Here is a 27654-nt window from a genome sequence, read left to right as displayed (position 1 = left end):
ATGTGTGAGTGCACGCTCATGTGTATGTGCTGTAAAATGTATACTAAGTATAAAGTTTGTTTAGGTGCTGCGCATAAAAGTATTTGTACTCATGTACAAGAATGTCTTCATAAGTGCCCGTGTGTGTATGTGTGTGTGTGTGTGTGTGTCCTGGAATGTGCAGCCCCTTCCTCTAAACAGGAAAGGAGTACAGTTAATAGCATCACCACCCTTTCCCCTCATACAGAACGGTGGCCAGACCAAACTTTTACTGTAAGCCAATCTGACCCTGAACCCGTTTCACAGTAATATCTTACACAACGTCAGATTTCCTGAGATTTCCCCCCAAATTCGCCGTCTGCAAAGCACCTGGCAGGAGACGTGAAAATATCCCTATCAATCTCTCTGCGAACGATTTAGCTGCCATATCTACAAGATATGTGACCACGGCAACAGAAAACAGAAGAAGACAGCGGTGGGAAGGACGAGCCAATAACTCTACCACTGCTTATCTCGACAATAGCGGGTAATTAGTGAGTCGGTGTGTTGTTTCTTCAGGAGAGGCGCACCGTGAGGTCTCTCTCACTGGGCCTGTGTGCATTCATTATGTGGGCTCCTTGTAATACAAAAGACACTTCTATCCACACACACACTGTCCTGTTATCACCTCATAGAGCAACCCTGAGGGTCACACAACACAGTGTCCTGAAAAGACACTAAGCATGAAAAAACATACAACGCTGTGACTCCGGGGAACCACACATTATCACTGTACAATGAAATCCACTGTTTTTGTCTTGTACCAAAGAAATATTATTGAATTCATGCTTTTACAAACTCCAGCATAAATCCACTTTAGTAAATCCCCCAGACTGCCTTTTCCCTCCGTACACCATGATTCACTTGTAGGGCCAGTTATCGAACCTAAAGACTTTTGTACACCGAGTATCAGAAAAAGTACCGGGAGCTGGAATCAAATGTTTGCTCAGATTTTTACTCTTCCTTATTTGTCCTTCAATCAGATGATTTCTGATTAAAAATCATAATTTTTACAAGACTGTATTCTATTTAGGCAAAGATCTTGTACGGCTGCTTGTGTTTGGACATTTAACAGTGTGTGAGAGTCTTTTATTAAACAGTAAAAAGGGATTTTATAAAAGAAAATCTTCATATTCCTCAAAGTAAGGGAATGAAAAGCATTATATAATAGTCAATCAACAGAAAATGATCAGCAACTATATTGATAATCGGTTAATTGTTTAAGTGCCAAAAATGACAATAATTTGATGGTTCCAGCTAGAGCTGCAACGCTTAATCAATCAGTTGTCAATTATTAAATTAATCGCCAACTATTTTGATAATCGATTAATCGGTTTGATTTTTTTTTCTTTTTTTAAGTCAAAATTCTCTGATTCCAGATTCTTAATTGTGAATATTTGCTGGTTTCTTTACTCCTCTATAACAGTAAACTGGATAGCTTTGAGTTGTGGACAAAACAAGACATTTGAGGACGTTTTTTTCACAATTTTCTGACATGTTATAGATCAAACAACTATTAAAAATCATCGATAGATTAATTGACAATGAAAATAATCGTTAGTTGCAGCTCTAGTTCCAGCAGTTTGCTGCTTCTTCATGTTTTACATTATAGTGAAAAAGTGTTGGACTATTGGTTAGACAAAGAGTGACATTTGAAGGTGTCGCCTTGGGCTCTGGGAAATTGTGAAGAACATTTTTAACTATTTTCTGATGTTTCATAAAACCAAACTATTAATCAATACATAATTAAAAGATGAATCTGTTATGAAACAATCATTAACTGCAGCCTTATATTGCTTTGGTATCCGTCACTTGTTATGTTGTTTACAACTGTTACATTTTGATCTAATGTGTGCAAACTTGTCTTTAAGTTATTTTAACGTTTCACAAAACAATTGCATTATTGTATTATTCTGTGTTTAGATTATTTGTAGCTATATTAGTTTTTTAACAAACAAAAAAGACATTAACGCTGGGTCCCATGGCCGTGCTGAGGTGAATGTAATTTACAGTGAGAAAGTGCACAAACGGTTGCATTTCGTCTGCTGAAATGTTTGTAGGAAAGCAGCGAGATCATTTCAATATCAAAGGCACGTTCACTTAATTTGCATTAAACAGGGGAGGGTGGTGAGCTAAGAGGCGGTCCTTATCCCAATCAATCAAGACATGTTACATGTGCAAAATCACATAATTAAAAAATGCACAAATATCATAACTTCTCAAAAATATCCAATTATGATTCCTTTTTATCCCTTAGCACATGCCTCTCCCGTTTTCATTATGTTGTGACAGTAAAGTGAAACATTATTTAATATTTAGTGATGAAACAGGGAAGAAACTCTCTCCTCTAACTCTAACTGTGCTACAGAAATAAAATTGAAAAGACAGTGAGACTCTCTGAGAAATATGCTGAAAGTGTCAATGCGGCTGCTTGAATATGGCAAAATTGCTTATTTTCAGATTCAGCCACATCAAGCAGTTTTTTTTTTTCCTGGCTGTTTGTGGAAGAGCTTGCATATTCATGGCGCGCCTGTTTTGAGAACCTGTCACTGAGCCTGTTATATAGCTCTCCCTGCCTTCCTGTTCAGGATGGCTTCAGAGGCAAAAACACTCCATCAGACTTTACACTGTCCAGCTGACACAGTCAGGCAGTAAAACTGACAGCCAATGGAGTCTGGCCTAGCAAATGAACCGGACATAATAAACCACTGACACAGGGGTCACCTTCTGTCACTGGCTATGTATCCACACATTCATACGCACGCATAGAAACGCACATATACGCATCAAAAGGACAATGCGCCCCATATCCTATTGCTATTAAATACCCATACACTCACACACACGGGCACAGACCATCACTTGCATCCTCCCACTTCTCTCCTTTGGCTGGGTTAAATCCTGCAAAACCCCAGCCTTGTATTTGACCTGCCTCCCACCTCAGCTGCAAAAGAGCGAGTGCAGGAAGGAGGAGCCGGTGAGCACCCGGGCTTCCCACTTCTCAGACAAGAGCAACTATGGATTTCTGACTTAAACTTGGCTAGTTAGAAGGTCAATATAATATTGAAATGCATGGGAATAATTCCCCTTCTGCATGGACAGCTACCTTCATAAATCTGAAGGATTAATAAAACAACTGGGTGAGTGTTTTTTGCGCCTATGAAAGTTCTCACTGACAGCTTATCCCCTCGTGGCTCTGTGAAACACGATGGGTGTTCGATGGGAGAATTATCAGCATGGCTAACACTCAGGTCAGGAGCCCCTTCATGTTGAAATCATCCACTGACAACACCGTATGTGCATACAGTATGTGTTTGCCGTGCATGTAGGTATATATTTTCTTTTTCCATGTGAAGATAGTATTGTGTAAGTGGTGTGTGTTATCAATCCAGCTTCCTCCTCCCACGCTATATGACTGCTGTGTTCCCCCTCCTCCAAACCCTTCCCTCTGCTGCACAGCCTCTGTACACGGAGAGCTCTGCACGGTCCCCGTGGAATCTCCCGTGTCAGTACATTACCTTATAAGTGGAGGCATTGACTGTGGGGACTCTTTGATACACATTCACATACAGTACAAACACAATTGATCTTCAGCGGAGCATTGAGGAGGTTGGGAGTGGGGGGTGCTGAAGAAAGATCTACACACGTATAAGAGATCACAGGCCTTCTTGTGGAATAAGAACTGTGTGCGCAAGAAGGAACAAAACGCTTCTTTGATAAGGATGTGACAAGGAGCAATCTTTCCCTGGAGCCAGCCGCTGAGCACTGAACACTATCAGCAATCTCACAGCGCCACAGTAAAAATGTAATATTATCCTATCTGTGCAGCCTCACAGTGGGCATAATGTGACTGGCTGTATTAATTATACATTTCTTTTTCTTTTTGCATGAGCAGATTTTCCCCCTTAGGGATGCTAAAATAATGACTCCATCTTTTGACAACATTTGCAGCTCAATTAAAAAGTGTTTATGTCAATCTTACCGTGTGTGGGCGCTGCTGGTTCACCGTGTGCACTGCAGTAGGGGGGTGTTGTCAGCTACGAAGTGGATATGAAGTGTCGGAGACCTTAGGTTGTCTTGACAATACACGGGGGTCAAACTTCAGCACTGACTTTCTCTCAAGGCAAAAATAAATATTCCATCCGATCTCCCCACTTATTGGTAAAAAAGGAATTATTTACTCGTTTTTTCAGAGATACGGGAGAAACATACAAAAATCAGCGAGTGACTAATCGATTCCTCCTCCATTTATATTTAAAATTGTTGAAGAGAGGGGCGTTTGTTAGGTTCAAATAAATACTTTCTCTTAGATGTGGATGCGAGCTCAGACAGCAGTCAATGATATGTTTGAAATAAAAATAAATGAATTGGAGTGTTTTTGCTCTCAGAGAGAGGAGAGCCCTAATGAGAGTGATCACAGATGCCAAGACCAAACACTTCAAACAAAAGGCAGCTTGTTCTTTCATACATGAACTGAAAAAAAAAACCTTTAAAGATATTCTCTTTAAAGAAAAAACAAAACAAAGAGAGTGACAGAAAGCGATAGTGGAATTATGTTATCTGGTGAAGAAAGTCCGAACTGAACAATCACAACCTATTTGCTATCTTTCTGGGAAATGGTCCTAATTACATAATTTGTAAGTGTAAAAGCAGAGGAATTTAGAAAATTACTAACAATAATTTGCTGTAATTATGGGTCTCCCCTCGCACCACTTACTCTGCAGCCTCACACCATATACTGTAATAGATGCTTTAGCTGTCCATATTTAGATGAGTTGTGAATATAAACAAGTGAGTGAGTGAAAAGTCCTTCTTAGTCTATTTAAACCCTCCCCCGCAGGCAGCAGTATTTACAAGGAAACGGTTATCATTTAGTCTCTGTTGCGGATCAAAATGTCAAGCTCCACAGAGAATCTGAGCAGTGCTGTTAGGGCCAAAAGTGCAGTTTTAGAGCCCCAGGATCTGAGAGAAAAAAATGATTTGCAAATGCCCAAATATGTCTAATTGACCTGAAATATAGCCTGTGTGCAGGAACTGTTTGAAATCAATACGAAGAGCGAAAAGAATATCCTTGAAGGAACATTTCAGAGGATCACACCGCATGTCTTTCGGAGGAGCATTATGAAGTATGCAAGAATTATGAAAACAATCAAGAAGTCATGAAAGGTCATGTGAATTAAAATTGCAGCGGTTGCGGCAAATTAGGAGAGAGTGAGGAACAACTGTTTTTTCACCTAGCGGACCAGTATAATAGGAGTACACTGAGCGCTACTGTAGATTATATGAATATTCTGTGGACGTGAAAGCCATTTGTGAGTGAATTTACACATAATGTATTCCCTCTGTATTTGTTTATGGTGTGTGTTTAGTGGGGTAAATCAATAGGCAGTATTCCCAGCCTTGATTGGATTCACAATTAGCTCCAGACTCCCTGACAGTGGGTATGTTAGATTCAGCACGGACAGCCTACCTGATTGTCTTTCCCTCACATCAACCGCCACTCCACGCCATCTTCTCTGCTGTCCAGGTGCCTTGTGGGTAACGGTGAGGACTGGAGAGAAGTTCCTCCCGTATGGTGCCGTGACAGCTCCGAGATGCTCTTTGACCTGAGAGGAAGGGAAAACAACATCAATGGTAATTCCCCTTCAAACACATTAACTGGGATGAACTGGGTCCCACCGAGCCCCTCTGAGTGGACTCGCATTGATCGCAGAAATCCATGAATAAATTTAGCACTAATTGATTTTTTTTCCTCCTTAGAAAATAAATCTCTAATTCTGAGTAGATGCAGTGAATGTAGCAGATTGTGCAACCACCTTCCTTTTTTTAAATCTGTAGGAAATACGTTTTGTAATGAGCCACAAAAATATTCAGTGTCCTCTCGTAGCGTCCGATCCAGGACGCCTGTTGTTTTCAGTGCAGCCACAAAGTTTGATCGTTTTGCGACTTGACAAGAGTTTATAAAAAAGTCCACCTTGCATTCAGTTGCTAAACAAACAAAGAAAATTCATTGTGTTAGGACTGCCGAAGCAACAAGCCCAGAAATTAACCCATTAGGCCCTCTGGATTTCTGCTACCCTTTTAATTGCTTTCAGTGGGGATTGAAGTTATAGTTGGAGGGGAAATGGTGTCACATATGCATTTACGAGAGCTCAATTTGCCTTCGCCCTGCCAGTTGAAAGAGTGATACCGTCAATATCGGAAGAAAGCATTTACAAAATATTCCAAGCATCAAGTGTAAATTCTGCTCTGGGTTTACAAAGTGGAAGAAGATGTTGAAAATGTGTTCTCACGAAGGTGAACTGCCGAAGAGGTTTTATTCAAATCAATAGGAGGAAAATGGTTTTGGATCAGCGAGCATTTCTATATTACAAAGGGTACGTTAAAGAAAATGTCTTTAGTTTTTGACATAAAAAAATAACAAAAACAAAATGTGTGTGTAAAAGAATATTTCAGAATTGTGGAAAAAAAAATCTCCCAAAATTCAAGACTAAATTTTAAAAAAGTATCTTAAACTATAAGTATCTCATTAAGCTATATTTTAAAGACGAGCTATTTAGCCGAAGGAGAAGTGTGGTTTTTAAGCAGAGCACTTATTTTAGTCAGACTATATAAAGCTGATTGGAAACACTCTGGAGCAAGCCGTTCACAGTTTAATCAATGAATCCTAAAGTTCAGGTTGATCTTTCAGTCGGATGCTACAGTATTTTATTTTATATAATGTGTTTTTCCCCTCTATTGCTCCAGCTGAACTCACTGCTCAGTAAAATATCATAGCTTTGTGGATGGAAATTGCACGCTTTTATTCCATGCTGTGATAAAAATCTTTGCATTTGAATATGGATGTTTGATCTGTAATAGTAGTATATAATAATAATGGTTAAATTTACTACTTTGCATATAATAACTGCAGCAGATTTTATTGTATATTTCAAGTTGTCAATTGAAATAGTCAGGGTGCTTATTCCTAGTAATGATTGAGGAGTCTTGATTTGAGACGTTGTAGATTCAGGTATCATACTGCCACCTACTGGTTGAGACTTTTCTCAAAAGATGTTCAGTCAGTCAGAGTGCACTCAAATGAGTTCCTCATGATTACAAGTATTCAGTGATTTCAGGAAGGGCAACTTCTACTTCAATGACATCTATGGAAATGAAATATTACAGTTAGTTTTACCTCAAATGGTAGATAATATCCTCAGACATGTCCATTAACTAGGAGAGGAAATGTCCCATGGGTGCCCTGACTAAACATCATGCCCTGGGCCCTTTAAAGCACATGTAGCTGAAGATGTGGTTATGGTCTATCAAGACTCCCTTCACTGACAAACCTCAATTGCTCAGTCGTGCAAAGAAAAGAGCGATCCTGAAAATGTTCCTTTTTGTTTGATGGATGAGTTGTACATATAATGGCTGGGCATTACCTCTGCAGATAAACCAGACTTGACATTGCCCTGCGCTGGAACATCTGGGACGCCCCAGAGACGGGATCAAAGGCCCTGCGCGTCCTTGGACTCTATCTGTGCCAAACATGCACAGCGAGCTCAAGAACGGCTATCCAGCGCATTTCAGTCATCATCATCTGCGCTGGCTGTGTTTGTTAGTCATCAGCTATTTCGGTTTAATTTGTTACAGTCATATTCCTCAGTGTTTTCGTCATGGTAACAGCAGGGCTGAGAGCGGCGCAGCTAGACATTACAGTAAATCAATTTATGAGCTTATTATCCCACAACAAAATTATATCTTTAGCTAAGTGGAAACATGAATGTGATGTTGAAAATCAAGTGCTAGACTGATTGATCTTTCTAGCACTTTTCCGACTGACACGTCAGACTGAACAGCATATCAGCTCGGCTCTCATCGGCACTATACTATGGGGGCTGGCTGTGCTACAACACAATCCACATTACTTGGGCTTTGTTTGGAGAGAGCCAGCCAACTGCATAACCTTAATTAGTCAAGCTGTATTCATTGAAGTGATTACAATGCCCTGCACAGTAGTGAAGAGAAGCATCTGTCACTTAAACTCAAATGATTTCTCAATCCTTCCACTCAGTAGAATAAATTCATCGTAGTATTTAATACATTCCGATGATGATTTTGTGCCAAAATAAAATATAATCTTGTCTAGGGCTGCCACTAATAATTATCGTGATTGATTAATCTGTCAATTCTTTCTTTTTTTTATTAATCGATTAATTTTTTTAGACTACAAAATGTTTGAAAATAGCGATAAACACCCGTAACAAGTCTCAAATTGCTGTCCACAACCCAAAAATATTCAATTTACAATAATATAAAACACAGAAAAGCCGCATCACATTTGAGAGACTTGAACAAGCGAATATGTTTGATTTTTTTCCTTCCACAATAACACCATTATTAAAATTGTTGCCGATTTATTTTATGTTGATTGACTAATCAATTAATCTGTTAATTATTTGAGCACTAATCTTGTCCACTATATTCTTATGTGTTGCATAAGTTCAAAATGTAAAAAGCATAGCATATCTTTAGCATTAATTTTAGTTCTGCCATGGCAAAGAAAGGACAAAATGAGGTTTATCCTGGATTGCATTTTTTTCCCAGGTTCTTGAGTTTCATTGTGTTTGCCATTTCTAAATCTCCCCAAGGCTATGCATCTGCTGCTCTCCAGCCTGCACAACCTGGGGAAAAAAAGCAGGATGTCACTTTTGTGAACTAGCAGCGGCAGAGAGGAGGGAAAATGACGCAATCATCAGAAAAGTGGTTTGGGTGGTGAAGCAGGGGCCTTACGAGGGGCAGGTTGCAGGGATCGCCCGCACCTCGGCAGATGTGCCTTGGTGTCACTCCACATCCGCAGCCGAATGAATCACCCAACAGATGTTTAACGTCAAGGCCGGGCTGTCACGCCAGCCAAACACACACATGCACGCACCAGCCGTGCAAAGGTATGCATACACACAGTACAATTTATTACTACATTAGGAAGAGTGGCTCCACAAGGGGTCAGGCCAAGGCGCTGATGTTCACCTTGATGCGACTTTGACAAAAAAAAACAACAAAAGAGATTTCCCTAAGTCTATATAGAAGTTTTTGTAGGGTGGAAAAAAATCCTGTGATGTGCATTAAACACACAGAATGTAGTGTATACTCAAACTCACTGAGCCTTATGAGATGTTTCTACAGCATAATGTATTTTCAGACACTCTTTTTGATCTGTGGCTTCCACCATCCGAACACAACCCGTCAATATTGAAAGATATTTTAGATAACTCTACAAGCATCCTCCCCCTGATTCTTTTTCTGTTTTGTTTTGTGGGACCTTTCATGGCAGAACAAAGATATTACCCACAGATGTATTTTTTGTAATGTTTTAGGGTTTGTTTCAAGAGTTGTTTTGGCGTGGGGATGACGAAACGCAACACTACTACAATAAACTGCCAATGCTATAAAACAGATGTTTTCCACCTTTGTAATGTCACACTGCCGTGCTGTAACGCAACACATTTCCACATGTGAGATTTTATTGAGGAAATTATAGTCAATTAAAACTACGGACTTAAGTTCATACAGTCACATTTATTTTTGTCCTGTGCCCCACTGTCATCTAAGGTGAACAATCACTCAAGGATTTGACTGATCTTCTCACAGAATCGATCTTTTTTTTTTGTGCCATGGATGTATTTTTTTTAAAGTGCACCTTGGTACCAAGAACATTGAGAATCGCTGTGTTCAAAAAGAGCAATTGAAGGTAAGGAGCTTTTAAGAAAGAGTTGCTGGATCTTTGAGAACATTCTTGAGGCCCTTTTCCCCTCTTTTGGAGAAACCCAGGCAGATAAAAGGAAACACTCGGGTGGATTAAAGTGTTCAGAATGTATCAGCATCAAACCACTAGAGTTTTTGCCCTCTACATTTTTCAAACACAGTCAATAGATCTAAATATTTTACTGTGCCCTGGCCGATTTATTGTTTGATGTTTAAAAACTTGTGTGGAATGAAAGAAAATTCATTAAAGAAGATGGCCCCAGAACGAGGCCCTACGATCAGCTTTGAAAGTCTAGTTTAACTGGGATATTGATCATTCTCTTTCTTCTGTGACAAAGGCCACCAGGGACGCTAGAGGTGTCGGTGGATGAAGGCGTGCTGCCAATAACACCAGACGTGTGTATACACACACACTATAGGTGGGGCTGGGAATTACACTACTGACACCGAAGAAATCCAATAACTCAAAAATGACCAAACAAACATCACATTCTTGATTTCTTTCTGGTCAAAGGGAGATTCAGTGTGGATTAGATGAAGCAATGTGCGCTTGAGGGTTTTGATTTTTTGAAATGCATGACAGATAAGACAATATTTGTGAACTTAATTATACAGCTTCGAGGGGCCACTGGAGATAGAAACCTTAAGTTAAGAGTTTCTGTGTTTCATTGAGCATCCCTAAATTCATTTAGGACTTTAATCTGACTACAGGAGTTCCAGCTCTTAATCAGGAAATGTCTCATGTCCTGTCATAATATAGAAAGAGCTGTTCCATAAGGACTATTCTGCCTTCGTGGCCTAACAAATCTCAGCAATTCTTTTTATATTCTAAAAACTACACTGTACCACAAAAAGTCTTATGCACACACTGGAAACACAGCAACAATTTTTGACAGAGCTGCATCATAGAAATCTTTTTCAAATCTATTTTAAGAGATACTCTGCATGCAAAAAAATTTAACTTAATCCACATGAGTTATTCAAGCTTAGATTGCCATCGAAAATAACTCCTAAATGTCTGGCAACTTCCTTGACATCAGGAGACAGACTAACCACAGCATAATTAATTAAATCTTTGGAATACGCAGGGCAAAGAGTTCTTTTCCCTGAGCTGCAAAACATTGGACAAGCAGGACTTGACAACTGTCAGCTGTGCTTTAGAGATGGCCAGGCTATTTAGACCGGTAATTTAAAGATTCTCTATTTGACATTCAGAGCATTAATATAGCAGCAAACAACTATTTGCTATGTAAAGATATAGAGGAGTAATGTCTACCTGAGCAGAGAATGAAGTCAATCTCCCTCTGTGTGTGTTGTAATCAGAGCTTCTCTGTGGATTGTTCACGTAGCCAGTCCGCCCGTGCGTGCATGTTAGTGCATGAGAGTCCCTGTTTGTGTGTCCCATTGGCTAGCTAATCGCAGCCGCTCTGCACTGCGCTCATACGGCAGTTACCGCTTGTTGCAGAGGCGTAGCATAGAGCCACCGTCTAGAAGGTAACCTGCAAACTTCCGAAACTTTTGCGAGACTCGCTGCCCGACAAACCTATCCTAACCTTAACCATTCGAGGTCAATGCCTAACCTTAACCATCTTGCGAGAGGCTCATAATTTGCATGCTACTTTCTAGACACAACCCCGTCGCCATATTGAGAGCCGTGTGGAGGCAATCCATTAATTATAGATTTGCTCTGAATTCCGTATAGAGCTCCTTTAAAGACTAATAGAACAACATACTGTATCATCAATGTATCAGTGTCAGTTGAAAAGAAAGAAAAAACATCTGCGAGTTGTTCCAATTATTAAGCGTTATGGTTATTATTATGGTTAAAGCTAACAATAGCAAAATAAGGCAATGTTTTGTGTAAGGTGTAAATCCTTTAAGCAATGCAAATACTAAATTACATTATAACATTTCTGTTCTTACCTTTGTAAATGTGTCTTTAATTTGATCACGCCATTTTGGAATAAAGAGTTGCCCCCTCTGTGCCTCTCTACTGTGTCTATGATACTAGAAGAGTTCAGAAAAATATCAGAGGATCAAATTATGTGGAGCACAACATGGCCCTTTTTACATTTACATTACAAGTAAATTACGACAAAGATAGCAACGAAAATGACAGCATATTCTAGACCTCAAGTTACAGCATAGAGAAAAAGGGACTGAATTTCACTCATAAATGCTGACTCTTCATGCAACTCAGGAAAATAGCAAAATAATTGCACTTTATTCTTTAAAAAACAGTTTTAAAGGAGATGTGTGGGCAGAATGCCCACAATGCATGTGGGATTGTAAGACACTGTAAATAGGAATGTAATTTTTTGACCATGTTTGCATTTGGTTGTCATAAATGTATTGATAACCAATAAGTAGGCAAAATTATAATAATTTTCATGTTGTCTTTTATGTTATATATTGCCTCTACACACACACACGTCTGCTTTTCAGATTAGGCATATGAGAAACAATTTAGTTTGTCCCTCGTTCTGCACAGAATTACACTCTTTTAAAAACTGAATCAGTTTTTGGCACCGCTGTGACTACGCAACATGGCCAGTCTAAATAACAAAGCACCTCTTCTCTTTCCAAGCATCAGTTACTGATTTCCAACCCATCTGTTTTCCTGCTCCGACCGTAGCTCTGATCACAATGTCTGTGTGTTTCAGAGCGGCAACAATTGCTCTAAGACGAGACCTCCCACAATCTAAACTGGACTAAACCACTGATGTCCATTTAATGGGTAGATTTCTCTTTTCGTGTTTGCTGACCACTGTGTTCAACAGCGTCTATCTCAATCCCAGTTGTGTTTTCCACAATATCTTCCTCTTCCACAATCTGCCTTATCAACCATGAAGTTATTGAGTGGAATTACCATTCTGCAGCTGAATCAGCGACTCCGTAAATGTGGAGTAAATAAATACAGTGACCGTAGGTGAAACAGGTCCTTACATTCAAATGCAGGCGAACCCGCTGGGCCGTCAACTCCCAGGACCAAGTCAAGCCGCTCGCTCACTGGAGATGCTGGTTTCTTCCACGGCACGTGTAGAAGCTGAATAAAGAGAGGAGATTTGGGCATGTCAGTATCTCTGTCATTAGTAACATGTTTGTCACAGCAAAAGCAGGTACTTGAAGTACATGAAATATGGCGCGGACTCTTAACGATATCATGAACTACTGAGCTGCTGGCAAATTTGGAGTAGCCAACAGGGAAATAAACGCTGATAAATTACCCTCCTGGACTCCTACTGCACACTTTGACATTTTTACCTTAATGAAAAAAACATTTGTAAGAGCTACATTTCACCAGTAACTCCAAACTGTGAATTACTAGGTAGCAGACAGCTGTGTCAAGGTATGTCTTATTTTATACATTGTTCTTGTGGACGATCTGTGAGGAGACGCTACCTGCACCAGAAATAGCACTTGATTGAAGTTTGATTGAAATCTGTCAAGAACGCTTGGGTTGCAAAACTAGGGGCTAGTTTCCAAGGCAACACGTTCACCAAGTGGTATTAGTTCATCATCGGGAGCAGTGCTCGTGTCTTTTTATTGCCACCTTCACATATTTCTCTAATTAGTTGCCAACGCTGGTATTAATTCATTCCCTCAACTGTTCAACTCACATGTCCTTCCAATATCTATGTTTTATCAGAGCATTCATTCGAAATGCTTAAGTGTGGAGTATGAAAACATGAATACAAAAACCATCTAATGTTTTTTTTTATTTATCTAATAAGATGTAGTTTTCAATCTGTTCATCTCAGAGTTTTCATTCACATATCTTGAGGTCGGAGGTCAAGGGACCCCTTTGAAAATGGCCATGCCAGTTTTTCCTCGCCAGAATTTAGCACAACTTCGGAGCATTATTTAGCATACTTCCCGACAAGCTAACATGACATGGTTGGTACCAATCGATTCGGGTTTTCTAGTTTCATATGTTACATACCAGTATCTTCACTCTAGCTTTAAGACTGAACCCGCTACAACCTCTGAAAGACAGAATAGCGGCCATCGGATTGTTAAGACATTCATAGTTTATAAAATCAATACTTGATGTGGGTGTTGTCACGCAAAGTATCGTGATACTATGGTGTATCAATTTTTTTCCCCCACCCCTAATACTGGTATGACCTGATTTATTAAAAATTCCAATCACATATAGTAGTTTTAAAGATGTACAAACTGTGTATCCCATTTTCACATAAAACTAGTCAAATTAGTTGTAAGTGAATATACTTTTTATTTCCTCAGTGCCTCAGTGAAAATGTCTACCAGCACTCTGTCCTTCTGTCCAAGTGTATAACTCTCCTTTGAAAAGACACACAGGGCACAGCAGGAGGGGAGATGTGATGTTCTCTCTTTTTATTGACTGACACTGCTGATGAGGGCCCATCCTGCACTTTGGCAGGAGGGTAGGCAAGCATGCGGAGGTGGCGCCCACCAGGGTGCAAGGAGGGGACGACATGGTCGTCCTTCATAGATATTCCATGCGTGGCTTTACCCTCAGCTGCCCTGTCAAGGTCTGTGTATGCCCCTCCAAGGGGGCTGAGACAGGGTCATGGATGACACCCGCCTCTATGCCAGACGTGACAGCACAGCTGGGCCGCTTAATGACAGAGGGGCCTGGCCCAGCTCACACCTGCCCATCCTGGGCAGGGCAGGCGACCTCACGGGGAGAAAGAGGAGACGCTGCCACATTCGATGGGCAGATGTTCTGGAGAGGAGACAGCAGAGACAGCTGCACTACAGGGACCCCTCCGTTTCTCTCCTCTCTCCAGTAATTGAAAATCATGTAAAAGGTCAATTGTGTGATACTGGCTGTCCCTCTCTGCAAGTTGTTCCTTTCAGCCAGAACATGACAAAAACAACACTGACTGGATGACAGCTTTTGCCGCAATTACTGCCTCTTTAGCTATGGATGTCCATGTAATGACGATATCTGTAAACATTCCCAGTGAATAAATCTCCATATACAAAGAGGTGCGGGCCATCTGTTGGAGGCCATGGATAGGGGTCCCTGAGAGAAACCTAATCATTGGGTACATTACACAGACACTGTTATGACATTTGGACTCCAAACGAAGGAGGAACTGTAAGGGGGGATGTAAATAAATCTAATTCCAAACTCTAGCAACATTTGCTGAATAGCCGGCCAGCAGCACCTGTGTAAAGAGTCCACTGTGGTACAGGGGGTCCGTGCCTGTCCTGAATACTGACAGTGACCCTCTTTCTGGGTTTCACTGTGATGAGAAGTGGCAGGGTTCAAACCTCCACAGGATTGCTCTCTCTTTGTGGTCGTCTTAAACAGAACCAGCTACAGAACTGTCACACACCATCATCCTCTCTGATATTCAGCAGAGACTTTTAGACCTTCATAGACAGATTAACTATCAAAATAGACAACGCGGACATCAAGTAACAGGGAAATGAAATCAACTTTAGCCGCTTTCGCAAGAAAATTTGATGTTTGACTTTCAAGTACTAGAACCTTGCCAATATATTTGAGATTTTTTTTTTTTACTTGACCTAGATAAGTGCATGTTTTATGGGAACTGGAGAAGGTACAAAAGGTTTGGATGCTCAGACTGTGAAATGCACTTTTTAAAGAGAGTGTGTCAGGGTTGGACAAAGAATGGCCTATAAATGTGACATCTCATCCCACATTTATTTCAATAATTAAAGTTTGAAAAAGTTGTTACTTTTAATGAGGAACATGTTGGGGCTCACCCACAAACATGTGGTTTTGAGGGAACTCTTTAACATCTTAACAAAAACAAGTGCTGTGACTTGAGTACCAGCACAAACAGGAAGGAAACAATATATTCCATAAACTCCCCCAAATGAGAATGTTATCAATAACACTTGTGTCTGCAGGAAAAACAAAATGAAGCTCTTCAAGATGCATGTTTCTGGTTTGACTGACCGTAGCTCTTTGCCAATAACAATGTTACCCGCAATCACGATCCAAACCACACACCCTTGGCAAGGGACTCTGTCACAAATTATGTTTTGATTCTGAGCAAATGCAACAGCTTCCTGTCTAGTGCTGTTTCCTCTTACTGACTGTTTTATCATCTCGAACCAAATGCAAATTAAAGGATGCTGTTTTTACTGCAGACACAACATTTAGTTAAATATCTGAATTGTTGGATGCTGCAGATCCTCATCAAGGAAGCAATGACTGTAACATCAGAACTTCAAAGAAACCAAAACTATCTGGAAACTCTGTTTTACACATTGTTGTCTAATTGTCTCATGCCTAGAAAACAAATAAACAACCCTTATTTCTAAATCACTCCTAAAACCACTGGGCCTCTAAATTTAAGGGACCATTGTGTAGGATTTAGTGGCATCTATTGGCAAGGTTACGGATTGCAACCAACTGGATACCCCTCCCTTTCCAAGCGTGTAAAAGAACCTACGATGGCTTTCTGGTGCATTCGTGCCACCAAATTCAAGCCGCCACTTCAACGTAAATATGTGAAAGACTGTAGAGTCAGTGTTTGGTTTGTCCATTCTGGGCTATTGTAGAAACATGGCGATGCAACATGGCGGGCTTCATGAAGAGGATGCGCTCCCTATGTAGACATGAAGGGCTCATTCTAAGCTAACGAAGACACAACGATTCTTGGGGCCCTGAAGCCTTTGGAGCCGTCGGTCGTCCTAGTTTTTTTGCGGTGTGTCCAGCACCGTTGGCTCTAATATGCCCGTGTCGGAGGCTTTTTGGCCAATTCAGCATGTTGAATCGGCGGCAGAGCCTGTCGTTGAGAGAAATCACTCTGATTGGCTGTTCAGCTGAAGCGAATCAGTGCACGAGAAGAGAAACAGAAGTGAGGAAAGCAAGCCAACGAGTAAAGTCAAGAGGACATACAGAAGGCTCTTCTCATTTTTCATCTTCATCTCATCTGATCATTCCAACACACGGATATTTTCAGAGCGACATGGCCATCTGGAATGAAGTTGAGTGAGAGTGGACTGAAAATGGTCGGCAATCACCGCTTCGTTTCATGTACTGCATGTACCACAACAACAGCTTTTATATCCGCCGTCCTCGGTCTTCCGGTTTCCCTTTTTGAATGACGAATACAGACTACCGCTACCTGCCGGTATGGAGAGTTAATTCCTCCTCGTACGTGGTAGTTCACCATTGGCTGTCGTCTTTGCGTTGTGTCTGAGTGTAACTTTTTGGCCAAGACAAAGGCAACGTCAGGCAACGCCATTGTCGACCTTCGTTGCCGCTAGTTCTTTGACGTCGGTTTGGTGTATCTGGGGCTTTAGTTTTAGGTGATTATCCACTAATGAAAACATAATAATGAATATTATATTCCATTTCTGGCAATGGATGCCCCTAAAATCCGACACCCTGGTCCTTTAAGTGGATGAGTGTGATTGTGTTTGTGTGTATGCCATTTGTATGAGAGTGTAACTGTGCAACTGCATGTGTGTAGCACACCAGAATGCACATTTCAAAGGCAAGACAGCTCCTGGGCTTGCTGAACTTTTGCTTGTTATCAGGAGCTGAGAGTGAAATGGAGAGAATTGATCTTTTGTCTACTGGAGGTGCACTCCCTTGGGCTGGGCCGCTCGCTTGCTCACTCGCTTGGCTGCCATGCAGAGGGCTCTCTTTCTCATCCCCCCCCCCCACACACACACACACCACCAGCATCCCCTCACCCCCTTCGTTCACTCACTCTCTCGCTTTCTCTCGCTCTCTGCATGGCGGCTGCCTCTCCTCCAGCTGACACTTGTCCTGCCGTTACTGGGAGAGATGTGCGCTGAGCTGCTGACACCAGGATTGATCTTCCTCCTTTTCCCCATAAGCTCCATATCAAGCTCCTGGAGACTCTGGAGGAGACAAAGAATGGGCGGAGGGGTGGGGATAAGGGGTCGGGGAGGCGGCCGGAGAGGAAGGGAGAGGAGGGAGAATATTGTCAACTCACATCACCTCTTCAAACTAACAATGTTTGGTGCAGCGAAGGAATAGAGAACACAGCGTTGACAGTTTTATTGGTGGTGGTATAGAAAGAAGTTCACTCTTTTTGCTAAATTGTTGCTCAAAGTGACACCACAACAGCAACAACTAGATTTCCTAATGCTACCAACACCGGTTATTTTTCATGAACAAGCCTCAGCGGTAAACTATTTGCTAAAGTGGAGAAGAAGTAGTATTAAAAATTAAGTAGTTGCATCATTCTGTAAATAATAGACCTCAAAACTTGCCAGGACTACCACACCACATTTTTATAACTGAAATCCTCAGCGGTGTCTGTCTGAGTCAAACTGGTAGATTACTGTGCACACAAGATGATTTTGAGGTCACGCTTAACAGCACAAACAAAATCAGTCCACATTATGATTTGTGCTAAAGGTAGCACTCCTTTTAGAGCTGTTGGCTTACTTTCATTTGATTTATTTTGTATTGATTTCTACTAACTAACTAAGTTAATTATGCTGATGAAATAGATTTTTAAGAAATGGTAATATTTGGTGGCAGGAAAAAAACCCTAATGTTAAACTAAACTGTAAGTTGTTTAGTATTCATTGCAACAGACACAACAAATACAGTAAGCTGAATCACCCGGCTTCACTGGAGCAAGGCTCAATGCAGAACACGTTATAATTAACTCTGTGGTCTTGTTTACATTATGTGTTGCTTTTCTGAAAAGCTTCTACTTACACGTATTAAAATACCCGTGTTATGCCTATATTTAAATATAGCTGGTGCTTACACAGCTCATGTGAAATGCTTATGCGTGGAAAATAAACAGGAAGGAAAAGCTTTTTATTGGCGACAGAACCAAGATTAAACTGAGACCCTGGCTTATCAAAGGATGTGATTGTATCTGTGACAGCCCTCTTCCACGAGCTGCACTTCATTTGAAATGCAAAATGAGCGCCATATAGAACTCCTCTTAGGTATTTAATATAAAGGTTGCAACTAAATTAATTCTATATACAGTATGTCAAATTTGGGGTCTTAATTTATTTCATGTGTGTCCAGATCCTCGTCTTACACTCACTGTAAGTCAAAATAATGTACTTTAATATTTGTATTTTGTCAATATTTGTCATTTAGATTTTTTTGTTGTCAATGTTTTGTAATATAATACTTTTCTAATGACATGCTATGTGCAATGGCCTGAACTAAAACGATAAAATAGTTTTGATGACCCTTTAAACCACAGAAGCAAGCGAACAAAAAACAAGGTGCTGGCAGAAATGATGTCAGGTCTAACCGTTCCCTAATCCAAAACTAAAACCTGACCTACATTGGTCTTAGTTTTATGATATAAAGAAACTACAAAGTATCAAAATCAATCATTAAAAAACACTCATAATGTTAACAACAATCCGACACGTGCCAGATTTTTTTCCATTCTTTAAAATGCAGTTTGTGGTAAAATAGCAAAAATGTTAGAAAACTAACCCATCGTGCAATCTTAATAAATCCTGGATCTGCACCTGCATCCACCAAAAACTAATCACTTCTTCCCTGGCTCATGACCTAACCTTCCTCTAAATTTCATTGATATCTGCTGATAGATATTTCCAGTACCACGCTAAATAACAAAGAAAACAAACAACAAACCCCCCCTTTGGCAGATGCAAAAATTACAGCATGTACAACTGACAGGTTTAAAATTAATCTGGACTCATAATTAGACTGAAAATAAAGACCGTATAGTCCTAAATAACACGATCAAACGTTAAAACACTTTGATCAAACGCTGTGTGCAGCCATACAGTAAAGGAATGTGTTTCTCAGTGGCTCTCGTGGACTTCTGTTGTGATTGTAAGTCCAGGCGTCGGAGTGGATTTGACTGGGGATCTTTACAGTTATTACTGTGTGTTATTGGCATCGTGAGGAGAGGAGACCTGGGAGGAAGGGTTCAGGGTGGAGGGGGCAAATGGGGGGGGAAGTCTAGCAAGCAAACATGATAATTTGCGGGTTAGCCAATTTCAGGAGGCTGGATGGCCCGATACCCTTGGTAAGCATCGGAGAGAGCAGCGGAGAGACCGGAGCAGAGCGGGGCAGAGCCGTGCACGAGGAAGATGAATCAAGTTTAATAACAAAGGGTTCTAATTGCCCCTCGCAACCTCGCACCCCCACCTCGGAGCTGAACTCTAATTACGGTGAGAACACAGTGCACTGTCACCCAATATTAAGTTGTTGAAGAGCGAGATAATCGATAAACACTTTAGTTGTGGAGGGGGGGAGGGAAGAGAAGAGAGAGAGAATGAAAAAAGTAAGATGCCCCTTCCATTCAGTGGGAACCAGCAGCACCCAAAGCCCTCCCGGCTCATGAGAACACCATCGGGACGGTCCAAGAATGATTGCAGAGCAATAATCCTGAGCGCACCCCCTCCCAGTTCCTCAACACCCCCATAATACAAACACACTCAAACTCACATGTGAACATTACAGCACAATGTGTAGAAAGCCCCATCTTCCCCACGGGCTGCCTGAGCACCCGTGCGTCTGAGAGGAAAGGTGAACACGGTCACCCTAATTACAGGGGCCCCAGCTCTCTCACACACTAACACACACTCACCAGGCATAACTAAAGACAGGCCAATTAGGGCGAGAGGGAGATAAGGGAAGTTTTATTTGTATACTAATTAAGCCCCTGATGAAATTCAAAAGGGAGGTGGTGAAGGGGATTGGGGGGAGGGAGCGGACGGGTAATTGTGTGTTTGAGAAAAGGTTGCTTTAGGTGCGGTTATCTGAGAAGCACAGCCTTGAGATAGTTGCCCCCTAATCCCATGCTGAGCCCCGGCACTCCACTGCAAGGTCTCTCATAATTTGATCTGTTACATATGAAATGGCAGGCTCCGACAGCGAGATCATCAGCAGCGTTTATTGTCTCGTTGCAGCTATACATAAAAGAAGTTGTCATGCCAAAAGAGACTGTTTCCCTTTTTGCTCTTCTTTGAGCTAAAAAAAAATAAATCTCAAAACAGTGTGGATGAACTGCCAGCTTATTTGTTAAACAAATTCAGCATTGAGAATATTTAGCAATGTGCTTGCACACACTGTATGCTAATATTTGAGGTTATAAACCTCTGATCACTGAAGTAGGAATTAAAGAGGCTAAAAAGTTAATTATCCTAAATAGACCCTTTTTGTAGATTTTGACTTGTCACAGCAGGTAAAGCACAGAGGCCTGTACGACGAAGCAAGTTCAACATACCCAGGGTATCTTCTCCTTATCTGGCTTAACTAACCCTGACAAACACAATCCTGCTATGCAGATCTACGACGGTGGTTATCAACTTGGTGAATCAACCCAGAGTTTCTCAATCTGGCTATATGAGCACGTTCACATATAAATGGTGGTGTGTTTGTACTGTAGGATATGACTAATTGCAAACATGGACAAGTCTACTGTCAGCACAGCGTCATATCATACAAACGAACAGCAAATTATATTAGACAAATACGAAGAAGTTAAATTTATAATCCAGACTAAAAGTAACACAGTTGAAGCTGCTTAATGCAGGACAGACATCTGGCAAAAGAAAAAATTGCAGATGTGTGAATGAATAAATTTACAGACATAATAATTTAACAGAATACTCAAAAGTCAGATATAGTCGGCTAGATGAGGCAATGATACATAAATACCTTTCAAAACAGAATGGGTGAATATATTACACTTCATTATACCCTTTGACAAGATGTGGCGAGTATTTCAGCTTTCTTTCAGCTACGTCCCCGACTCCGGCGGTGTGAAACGGACTTGAGAGGAAGTACAAAAAATAAATATAAAAGCATAATTCAAAGTGATAAGCACCCACAGCATACAGCCAGCTGTCTTTCCTGCATTTGTCGGTTTAAACTGTGTTGATTTTAGCCTGGATTATGACTTCAACTTCTTTATATTTGTGTAATATTATCATACGATCCGCGCACCAAGCTCTGATTGGTCAGTAGGCGGTGATTTTATACCAGTTGATCTCTTACCTCAAACATAACCTGTTCCGGTTACCATGGCGATCTACCCCGGTAAGAAGTGAACGACCGTCGTAGGACAGAAAACCAGGGTTGACCCTGAAGTTACCTCGCTAACCCCAAATCCTGCTTCGTAGTACATGCCTCAGATGTTACTAATAACAATAACAATGGCTCTGTTTCAGTGTCAGTGAACCAGCACGCACAAATATACCAGAACCCTGGAACAGTCTCACCTAAATGGAATGCATCGTTATTATTTACACCTGTGGGTTTCCTGCTAGGAATATCAACAAAAAAAGTCTCATCACACAAACTATATTTTGCTCGGCAGGTAGTCTGATCATTAGTGAACGTCAGTAATAAAGTGCTTCAATATCAGCAGCCTATTAAGTCTTGATGTTGTTGATCAGTGACATTTTTACCTTGTGACCCTTGAAAGCAAATCATGCTGCATAAAGGCTGGGATAGGCTGTTGAAAGTGCTTTAGAGAGCATTTTGGAGGATATAGTCTGTGATACTATTGAACTATAATTCATTATTCAGAGATGTGTTTCTGTTATTTAGCCTATCCTCGATAAATGGGGTGGACAAAATAATAGAAGCACCTGTCAATATAACATAATACAACTCAACACAGCACCACAAACCAAAATCATCATGCACTTGAATCAACACCTCTAAAGCAACAAAGACTGAACATAATAACCTTCATAAAAGGGAGGATTTTTACTGCAGGATAAACTGCAATAAACCGGCAACAGTGTGAGTGCATGTAGTAGAAATAAATCAGTTTTAGAGATTTATAAGGGCTTATATACACCTAATAGATGTGTCCTCTTATTTTGACAGTTGATGTCCTAACAAGTTTGGAGCTACAGTACGTGTTGTACTGAACTACAACATCAGCAACAACAGATTACAAGCTTTCCACCTGTTAGCTAACTGAGACATTACTTCAGAGACAAGAGGCCCTAAAGTTGAGTATTGAGTACAAACTGACAAAAGTGAGGTGTTATGTCGAGGTCTGTTCCCCTGTCAAATAGTGTTTACCTGCTGTCAAATTGATAGCGCCCCTCTTGGTGGTAAGAGGGTTTGTTCAGGTTCAGGTGGGGAGTAAACACTATTTGACGGGGTAACACTTTTCGACACAATAATAGCAAGTTAGTTAATGATAGTTAGCTTATTTTCCCAACATTACCTGTATTGTAAACAGGGTCTAAAATTAAGTTTTTTCCTCTCTTGCCACTGTGGACAGTCACTGAACATTTCTACTAGCCACACAATTGTTTTGTCTGCCACTTCTGAAGTCTATGTAGAACGCTTTAGAATTATAAACGCTAGGGCTGTGTATTGGCAAGAATCTGGCGATAACATACGTATCATGATACAGGGGTTACGATTCAATATATTGCGATATATTGCGGTACTGTAAGCAAGACAATATATCGAGATTTTTTTAAATCTAATTTTAGGAAAACTGTCATAGTATAAAAAAACACACCGCCATATGCATAAAATCTGAGCAAAAAAAGCTTACTTTTTTATGCAATCAGAATTATAGGATCTACATTTGCATTTATCACAGACGGCACATTGCAAATAAAATAAATAAAATATTGACTGAGTTCATCTTTGCATGTTAACTATTAATTAGAATTCAATACAGAGTTTTTGAGAATTGATAGATACAGTATCACAAAACATAAAATTGCAATACTCGATATTTTCGTCCACCCCTAGTAAACACTGAGTCAGTGGTAACAGACAGTAGAAATATGGATCATGTAACCTTAATCCCTGACCATTTTTAAAAATAATAGTTCTTAATATAAGGAATATGGCATCTTGGCAGGTGGACTGAAATGTTTACCTGCCACAGCCAACATTTAGCCTGTATTTGGCAGGTGGCAGGTGCGCATTTCATTCCCTGATTGTAAATCACAGGTTGCTTACCTGTCCAGCAAATATAATGTCAGGAAAGTAAATAACTAAAGTAAAAGTCCACAGCTGCCTCCACCTTTCAAATGTCACACCAAAGTGTTCACTCGTGTCTTGGAGAAACAAAACCGAAGTTATAAATGCATTGTCACATGTTTGTTGTTGTCGCTAATCAAGGTGAGCATCAGGTGAGCATCATGGATGAGGGGAAGATGGCTTCTTGTTCTTCTTCTTTAGTGTTTATTGGCGTTTGGAGAACCAGCTTGGATGCACATGACCGCCAACTACTGGATTGGAGTGTGAATCAGTAGATTGGCCGGAAAATATATATATATAAATACAAATTTAAAATTTAAAATTTAAAATTTAAAATTTAAAATTTAAAATTTAAAAATTTAAAAATTTAAGAAATTTTAAAAATTTTAAAAATTTAAAAATTAAATAAATAAATACGTAAGAGTCATAATATTGTCCTCCATTGCCCAAAATAAAAATGTATCTTCTGCTTTTAGTGTCGGTGGGCAGATTGTTAAGCAGTTTTTATTATCTTAGTAAATATTTGTTTATGGCAAGACTACCTTTTATTGCTTGTTGGATTAGAGACCCACAGTGTTCAATATCAAATAAACAGATACAAATAAACAATTAATACAGACAAAATATGAAGTATAACCATGGAATTCAAGCACAATTAATGAGTATTTTTTATCTAATTCCAGCAGTTTTATTTGTACTTCCAAAGTCTGTTTTTGTTTTAAAACACCATTTTCCAATGACATTTTTTTATTGCATAATGCCCCTCTTTTTTAGTAAGTCTTTGTCAATCAAGACAAACAGGATAGAGCCAGTAATGTTTATTTATTTATGAGAAGATACAATCTCATAATAATGAAATGATAAGCAATAATAATATATTTTAAAAAGATAACAATAATAATAATAATAATAAAATAATAATAATAATAGTAATATAATAATCAGTTACGCAGTAGATTTAAATGTATTATAAATTAAATATTGTCTTACAAAAAAGTATTGATTGACTGTTACTTTGGTCTAAATAAATGGGTAGCCAATCAGCACTTGTTCTTAAGACAATATTTAATAAATCTACTGTGTAATTTGTTTTTCATTGTTTTTTGTCTAATAATTATGGCTTATCATTTTGATATTATGAGACCGTGTCTCATAAATATGACACTAGGTCATATTTGGTTTCTCATAAATATATCAAGTGTTTCATTAAACAAAAAATGTAAAATATAGATAAATAAATAATTTAACTACAGTATGTCAGTGAACATCGGCACATCCAAGAGTGGAGGTCAATCATCAACGTTTCTACTTCAACCATCTTAAGATATCATCATTAACAGTCAATCTTAAAGCAGTTCTGTAAAGATCAACCTGGCATTCAGCCGCCTCATCAGAAGCAGCGTTTCATCCCTTATTAGAGATTAGCTTCACAGAGACCCCCTGTAATGTGTTGTCACAGTAAGCCATGTTGGGTTGGCTATCAAAGTGGGTGCCCCACCGAGCTTTAGCAGAGCTCCCTCTTTATTGGCCTCAAAAAGCAGACCACATGTGGCAAGATCTTCAAAAAGTCAAGCAATCTGGATGATTTGACAGTTCACAGCGGGCGGCTGTGTTGCTCATTTCTGAGACCAATTCTTCACTGTTTCTCCACCATTTTGCAAAGCTCTCTGCTTCAAATTGAATTTGCCAACCAGCACATGAAAATATTAATGATGTAATAAGTCAAGCTTGAATTCTTAGTATGTGCTATACACTGTGTGATGCTGAGTGATAAAGGGAATGAGATATGACCCTAATCAGTGAATTAAAGACACATTCATTCATATAAATGTGGTTTCTTTTACACGTATATTCGGGTAAACCACAAGTGTAAACTAGAAAGTTTTTGAGATTAAAAAACAGTCAACATGTTTTAAGACACTTTGATGATGACTGAAATATTCCCACTGTCACATCCTACCATTAAGCGGAGCACACTTTTAATTTCAAGACATCATTTAGATTTAATATCACAGTCCAGCGAGAAAAATAGTTTGCAACGCTCTGGATTTCTATTGACTCTCAATAGTCCAATTAGTTATAGAAAATTTGGATCAACTTTCAGAAGACAGATTGCGCTGAAAAAACGGACTAATAAAGATTTAGAAGTGTGATAACATTTAGCTATGACCATTTGTGCGTTGTGGATTCACTTGCCATGAGAGAGGCATTGGGGGAAGATTTGAATAATTCATCCAAGTTAAACCCATTAAGAATATCCATGTGGACACTTTTTTGATGTTACAGACAGTGTATGATCTCAGGGTGCTTTCAAACTATATCTGGCTTTACTTATGGTGTCTGTTTTCCCCTGAAGCGACAAAGATCAACTGGCTCTTGTGTTAATTCTGTAGAAGTGTACAGTACAGAGGTCTTCGCTGCAGACTTGGCAGGCTAGCTTCCCTATCAGCGTTTTGCCTGAACAAGGTCTCTCGAAAACTAGAGAATGACAAATTATTCAGTACATCTTTCATAAAATGAGGCATGAAGGAGCTCTTACTGTCAAATGGCTTTGAGTCATCAGCTCAAACTTTGATTAATATCCTACTTCTACCTCAAAAGTTTATCAGCTTGATGGGAGTATCACTTGAAAAAGAAGCCCATGTGAGAATTGCCACTTTCTACTTTCTTATTAATTCATATGAAATTAATGTTGTTTACTGATTTTCTGCAAACACATCAGTCCAATCTTCATCCATCTGATAGGTTTCCCCTCTTGAATTTCACACAAATATTTGGAGGTGATGCAAACCCCGGCAACAACCACAGGGTTAAAACAGGGCTGTGAGATCTCAGGGAAACATAAATCATCAAAAAATCGACTCCACTGTGAGTACCAGACAAAGAGCGTGCATGTGAACATTTGAATGAAAGGTAATTCAACACAGTGCGATCGCCTTGTAGAGCATAAGAGCTGTCAGAGCCTTTTTTTATTTTTTGCCCAGCGGTCACTCCACTTTTCAAGGCGGAGGGCTTGACTAGGCCCCCCCACAGTGAGGGTGAGAATCAGAGAGTAGGAGGTTTGGCGTGTGAAGCAGGTGAGGCACCTTTGGGCCCTGACTGTTTCTCCCAACCTCGACATCGTGCTTTGCTCTCAGGCAGGACCTCTGCAGGCCTAAGGCATATCTAGAGCGTACATTTTGGATGTCCATCTTTCAGTTTGAGCCTCAACAAACTCCCCCCAAAATAATGACTGCTTGTCAAGCATGTAGTGGAAGAATCGGTCCTTGTATGTTCACGTATTCCTGGCCGTGCGATGAATCCAACAGGGATTAAAACACGACAGAGCCGAGGCTTGTGACCTCGGAGTGATGCCTTCAGTGGTTATTAGCCAGGGGCCACTATAAGGAGAGCTCTGGAGAGCTTCCCACACAAGAGCCGCAGCGACAGGCCCTGCACAGAAAAACTGCCAGGGAAGCACAATAAAGATAATTAGCAATGAGACCACTCGCCGCCCGTAGCCCCACCACCAGCAGCCCCGTATATCCCCTTGATATCTCACCCCCTTCATCCTCAAACTGTGCTTAACTCATCCCCTCATTCTCCTCTCCTCCATTTAACCATGTTCAGTATCTGTCAGTCCAATAAGCATCTCATACATGGAGAGTGGGAATGCCTCCAGCTAGTGGAGCAGTGGAGCAGTATACAGGTTATTGTTAAAAAAAAACAATAGTTGGCCTTCTTGCCAAGAGTTAGATGAGAGGATGGGTACTTATATCTGTCCACTTTTTAATGCCATCCTTAATTTCTTTGATTTCTTATTTTCTAATTGTTGTGTATTTCTTCTATGCAGTAGTTCTTTATGTTTTCTCACCTCATACCGCTCAAATCATATCTATTCTCTTAAAGGTGCAGTGTGTAGGATTTGGTGGCATCTAGTGGTGTGGTTGCAGAGTACCCCTCCACTCACTCCTTCCTTTCTA

The 27654-nt window shown here is 40.1% G+C and overlaps 1 long non-coding RNA gene across 2 annotated transcripts in view; it reads right to left on the bottom strand.

Moving 5' to 3' along the window:
• The window catches only part of LOC141764263 (uncharacterized), a 162445-nt gene extending 138574 nt beyond the window's left edge, over nucleotides 1-23871 (bottom strand). The window contains exons 1-4 of one of the 2 annotated variants that reach the window (XR_012593238.1): nucleotides 23672-23871; nucleotides 17437-17607; nucleotides 12712-12811; nucleotides 5489-5624 (exon numbers count right to left, since the gene is read on the bottom strand). This is a non-coding gene — a long non-coding RNA (uncharacterized LOC141764263). The remainder of the gene's footprint in view (nucleotides 1-5488; nucleotides 5625-12711; nucleotides 12812-17436; nucleotides 17608-23671) is intronic. The other variant, XR_012593239.1, reaches the window with a different exon arrangement.
• Between the last annotated feature and the right edge of the window lie 3783 nt (nucleotides 23872-27654).

Source organism: Sebastes fasciatus, chromosome 3 (assembly GCF_043250625.1).
Source record: "Sebastes fasciatus isolate fSebFas1 chromosome 3, fSebFas1.pri, whole genome shotgun sequence".
Lineage (NCBI taxonomy): Eukaryota > Metazoa > Chordata > Actinopteri > Perciformes > Sebastidae > Sebastes > Sebastes fasciatus.
The sequence above is the reverse complement of the archived record's forward strand: the minus strand, read 5'-3'. Positions and strand labels throughout refer to the sequence as shown.